Raw genomic sequence first — 6,000 nt, forward strand, 5'->3', positions numbered from 1 at the left:
GGGCCCTGGGGCATGCTGCGCTGGCCAGGAAGCCCACGAATCCATGTCCAGCTCCTGCGATGTCCCTCAGGGGCGCCCAGGGAGGTGGCCCCACAGAGGAGGAAGAGCCCACGGAGGAGATGCTGGGGGCTGGCATGACCCGCTAGGGGGCAGTGTCGGCCACGCGATTTTGAACCATAGCCTTGAGATGCGGATGCTGGACTCCGGACCAGGTTCTTCCACGGGCATCTTTGTCAGTAACCTCCAGCATCTCCCAGAGCATCTCCTCTGCAGAGGCCAGGCGCAAACGCTGCCCCGGGGATACTGTCCTCAGCGGGCGGCATCCACCCCGGGGTTTGCCGTGACCGTGGCTCATGGGACAGGGCAACTGTTACTCAGTCACGGCCACCTGGCCGTCCTCAGCATCCTCCGTGGCGCCCAATCCGAGTCTTTTCTAGAAAGCACAGGGCACCCAACTAGGATTCTGATGGCGACCTAGACCTCTATGGCCTTCACTCTGACACCAGAAAGGTCTTTCTTTTCTTTTCTTTTCTTTCTTTCTTTCTTTCTTTCTTTCTTTCTTTCTTTCTTTCTTTCTTTCTTTCTCAGTACTGGGGATGGAACCCAGGGGCATTCTACCTCTAAGCTACACCTTGTAGGCACCCCGGGGCTACAAGGCACCCCGGGGCTCAGCCCCCTCAGCCCTATTTTTTATTCTTTATTTTGAAACAGGGTCTCACTGAGTTGCAAAGGGCATCACTAAGTAGCTGAGGCTGTCTCTGAACTGCGATCCTCCTGTCTTAGCTTTCCAAATGCTGGGATTACAAGCGTGCGCCACCACGCCCAGCCCACCTGAAAGGTCTTTCTACATCTTCTTTCTTGGATTGAACCCAGAAAAATTCTACCTCTGAGCTACACCTCCAGCATTTATTTATTTATTTATTTATTTATTTATTTATTTATTTATTTATTTTTGCAATACTGGGGAAGGAACCCAGGGGTATTCTACCTCCAAGCTGTACCCCAGCCCTAGTTTTTCTTTTTCTTTTTTTTTTTTTTTTTGAAACAGGGTCTCACTGAGTTGCAAAGGGCCTCACTAAGTAGCCGGGGTGTCTGTGAACTGTGATCCTCCTGTCTTAGCCTCCCAAATGCTGGGATTACAAGCATGCGCCACCATGCCTGGCTGCCCTATTTTATTTTTTGAAACAAAACAAGGTCTCACTAAGTTTTTGAGGGCCTTGCTAAATTTCTGAGGTTGGCCTCAAACCTGTGATCCTCCTGTTTCAACCTCCCAAGTTCGGGGATTACAGGCATGCACCACTATGCAAGGACTAGACACTGTTTCTTAAAGGAGCTAATCTTGCCAAAAAGAATCTCAGAAGGAGGCTGAATTTGCTGTAAAGACCACTAGGGACCCTGGATGACTCTCTTTCCCTACAAGTCTTTGGAAAGAAGACAGGCTGCTGGCTCCTGAATAGGAGCCACAGGGACAGCGCCACTATGAAGACCACTCACACTTAATATTTGCAGGGCTTGCAGCAGAAGTACAAATGGAGGCCCACTTAGTGTGGGCGTCTGCTTATTAAAAAGCTATAAATCAAGCTAACAAACGGAAATAAATACATTCTACTGCCCAGCCTTGACAAATACACCCTCAAAACAGCCGTATAGGTAGCTGATTTTCACTGGCAATTCAGACCCCTTGAATTCCGTGCTCAATTAGGGCGTTGTGGGGAGAGCTGGCCTCAGCTTCTGGCCCACCCCAATTTCCTCAGCCTCGGCTCCATCCCACACCAAGTGAGACCCGGGGTGCCTACAAGTGGAAGCCCCCGGGCAAGTATCCAAGGTCTGTCCACCCCCCACCGCCATCAGCATCTGTCCCGGGCTCCTGGCGAGAGGCCTGCCCCGGGCCATTTGGGCAGGAACATCAGGATCTGAGAATGAGATGTGGTCTGCAAGGGGGCTCAAGGCTGGCACATCCCCGTGGCCCCTGACTCCTTCCCGTGGAAAAGAATGTGCCCAGAGGAGGGCCACAGCAGATCCGCCAGCTAGGCTGGGGGTGATCCCGATGGAGCAACACGGCTGTTCTCTCTCGCTCCTCCACTGTGGGTGGTCAGCGGGTGGCCCCCAAGTCTCAGAAATGATGCCCTGTGTCCCCTGCCCGAGTTCCCAGTCTCCCAATAGGAAGCAGACGGCAAAGGCAGATGGGATGTGGGGGAACTTCAGCGAATATGTACTAACCCAGGGCTTGCAACTATGGAGGGGCCGGTACTACCCTTGGGACGAGGAGAGGGGAGGGGATTGGCACCCAGGGGAGTCATGCTGAGGATAACTGGAGAAACGTCTGGCCTGTGGTTGAGGGATGGCAAAATACCTCACAGGGCCGGGCGTGGTGGCGCACGCTTGTAATCCCCACGCTTGGGAGTCAGAGACAGGAGGATTGCGCCGATTCGAAGCCAGCCTCGCTGGCTTAAGAGACCCTGTTTCCAAATTTTAAAAAGTATAAAAATAGGTCTGGTAGTGTAGGCCGGAGGTAGAAGGGTTTCCAGGAACCCCAGTACCACCAAAAAAAAAAAAAAAAAAAAAAAAAAGATACCTCACAGGGCTGAGTGTGGTGGTGCACGCTTGGGAGGCTGAGACAGGGGACTGCAGGTTCAAGGCCAGCCTCAGCAATTTAGTGAGACTTTCAAGATAAAACCAAAATGGGTTGGAGGTGTAGCTGGGAAGTAGACTACTCCTGGGTCCAAATTGAGGCACCAAAAAATAAAATAAAATAGATGCCTTTACATCTATTTTATAACCTCGCTCTCCTCCCTTCCTCTAACTTTCTGCTGGTGCCTCCATTCACCAGACTCCACCAAAGCCAGAGGACTCAGGCTTGGCCTCCTAGGTCAGATCTTAGGGTGAAAAAGAGTAGAAGTGGGTCTAAAAGGGCAAACAGAAAAGAGCCAGCACAGTCACTAATGACTCAGGGCGAATAAATCAGTCATAGCAAAAGGTGAAAGGTAGGCATCTATGAACAGAGCTTCACGTGATGATCAGTAACATCAGGTTTTCACTCGACGTGGTGGCGCACGCCCGTAGCACAGGCTTGTCATCCTGCATTTGCCACGCTGAGACAGGAGGATCGCAGGTTTGAGGTCGGCCTTGGCAATTTGGCAAGACCTTCAGCAATTTAGCCAGATCCTATTTCAAAATAAAAAATACAATCAGGCTGCGAGTGTAACTCAGAGAGAATCTTTCAAGGTTCAATCCCCAGTAACCCCGAAAAAACAAATAACCAAAAAACTGATCTTGATAATAATGGATATGTCCAATACTACACTTTTTGCTGGCAGGCAGTTCCCCCAGGTAATGCTCTGCCAGCCTTTCTTTATATATATATATATATTTTTTTTAATTGGGGCATTGTCTACCAGCATTCATAAGAGAAAGGTCCAGAGTCTTTCCAGATGCACCCAGCTCAGGGGAAGACTGAGCCTAGAGCCCAGGTCCCCACAGCTGGTGTCTGCCCACATCCACCCATCTCCAGTACCAACCCACAAAGCCTCTGAGCAGAGGAGCGAGGGAGCCGAGTCAGGCAGGGGGATGGACGGGTGCCACTGTGTTGGGTGTCAATGGACACCTGAGTGGAAATTGCCAACTGACAGCTGGACACGCAGGACAATAGCAAATGGGGGGGGGTGCCTGCTTGTTCCTTAACTATCCCTGGCATCAGACCCAGATGTGGGAGAGGTCTACTTACACCCCCTGTCAACAGAAACTGGCTCAGGCACGGGCTGTTTACTCGAAGACCAGAGAGCCATGTCTCCAGGAGGAGCAGGCCGCTGTTTCCTCCTGTTTCTTCTTCCTGCCTACATTTTCCTTTTCCTACCTACCTAATGACCGCTCACACGCCCTGGGCACCCCCAGCGCACTGAGCAGCCGAATCCACATGTCGCACAGGAGCCACCCACGGAGGACCGGATGCAAAACCAAACGCCATGACACACAAGTGGCCCAAACTAAAAGGTAAAGGGAGCGGCATGGTGGGGGCTGGCCGCGAGAACGGGTACTTAGATGGAAATCCTACAGTTTTTCCATTGAAATGTCATTTGATCCGAGAGCATATGCGCAGGCGAGGCGTGGATTTTTCTGGATCTCTGACATGAAGAAGCCTACTCCGGGGAGCTGTTCTCTCAGTCTGTGACTTAGCTCAGCCTCCCGCACAGACACCCGCCCGCCGGGCGCATCCTGAGCAGCGTTGATCCGCATGGGAATCGCGCCAGCTTCTCGTCGTTCCTGGCAGATTTCTTAATTAACTTGCTGATACTGTCACCGTCTTGGAGTGCAGCCCTGCCTCCGCTATTTTTAGGGGCTTGTACTAGGAACCCACCTGTCATTCAGCTAGCCTGTCTCCGAGCGTGACATGAATGTGGGCACCGTGGATCACACGGGGAAGGAGCGCAGCGGATGTGAGGCGCCCGGGAGGCTCCCGCCTCACACCTTTGGGGCTCCTCGGCCCCACATCTCCCTCCTGTTTGCCCCAGTACAGTTTCCAGATCAGCTCCTGGCCTTAAATAATCCATCCGTCAAGCCTGGGAGAAGGGCTTAGTACATCAAGCTAAGCCATGAGGCCCCGGAGCCCACGTGGAAGAGGACTAGGCAGCAGCCCAAGTGTGGCTGATTACGCCCCAGCGTGGACCGCCTTGTCCTGCCGTCGGCAGGGTCCTACGCAGTTCAGCCCTGGCTGACCCTCTGGCAAGTGGTCACCACACTCACAGAGACAGGAGTAGAATATGTGAGGACAGGGAAGAATTTTTAAAATCGCATCCTCCCAACCCATCATTTTAGAGATGTAGAAACTGGCCCCAAGGAGCAAAATGACTTCATGGGTGGCCAGAGGCTGGAGGCCTAAGGCAAGTAAGAGCCGAGCGTTCTGGGGGTCGCATGTCAGCAGCGGGGTCGAGACTGCCAGATACACATAGTTTGAGTGTTTCTCTATAAAGCAGAGAGTGCCAAGAGCATCATGGGAGGGAGTCTCTCTCCAAAGACACACAGGGTGGCTCCTACTGCAGTAGGAGCCATCTTTACAATGACACCTACAATTGCAGAACAAGATCCGGCGGGGTGGCTTCTATCTTTAGTTTAAGAACCTCACCCTGAGACTAGAGAAGAGGGGCTGAGGGTATAACAGAGACATGAAGTATCTCTGCTGAAAGTAAAGACAAATGGTAGAAGAAGTTAGTGGCTAATCGAATTATAAGAGATTATGAGTAAAGATGGAGCCAGAGCCTGGCGTGGTGATGCAGGCTTGTAATCCTAGTACTGGAGAGGCGGAGACAGGAGAATCGCAGGTTCAAGGCCAGCCTCAGCAACTTAGTGAGGCCAGCCCCAAGTTAGTGAGACCCTGTTTCAAAATAAAGAATAAAAAAAATAGGGCTGAGGGTGTAGCTCAGAGGTAGAATGTCCCTGGGTTCCATCCCCAGTACAAAAAAATAATAATAATAATTCAGCCTCCTCGGGATATACAAGGAAACATTAGGTGGTCCCTGAAGTGCTTCTTGGGCACAGGATTCCATAATACACTTTGAATTCCCTAACATATATGGGAAAAAAGGAGTTTTTCCCCCCAGATGAAAAGCTTCCCAGGGTGTGTGTGTGTGTGTGTGTGTGTGTGTGTGTGTGTGTGTGTGTGTATGAGAGAGAGAGAGAGAGAGAGAGAGAGAGAGAGAGAGTTGTTATCATAACATCTGGTTAAGATTAGTAACTCTTCAATGTCAAATATAATCAGAGTAATTATTCAAAGCTGTCAACTGATAGTCTGCGGCAATCAACCCCAAGCCTTGGCTTCCCCCAGGAGGCCCGTGCCCAAGACTTCAAACTGGAAAGCGCAGGGACGGAAGGTGTTCTGGAGGGGAAACTGCAGGTGCCTTTCCCGGGGCGGGGGTGCTGAGCCCGCAGCCCGAGGGCTGCACAGGACTCCTTCATCCTTCATGGGCACTGGAGGAAGCCAGGGTGGATGGCGGTGGCTACGCGCAA

The sequence above is a fragment of the Muscardinus avellanarius genome, assembly GCF_963383645.1.
Source record: "Muscardinus avellanarius genome assembly, chromosome: 9".
Classification (NCBI taxonomy): Eukaryota; Metazoa; Chordata; class Mammalia; order Rodentia; family Gliridae; genus Muscardinus; species Muscardinus avellanarius.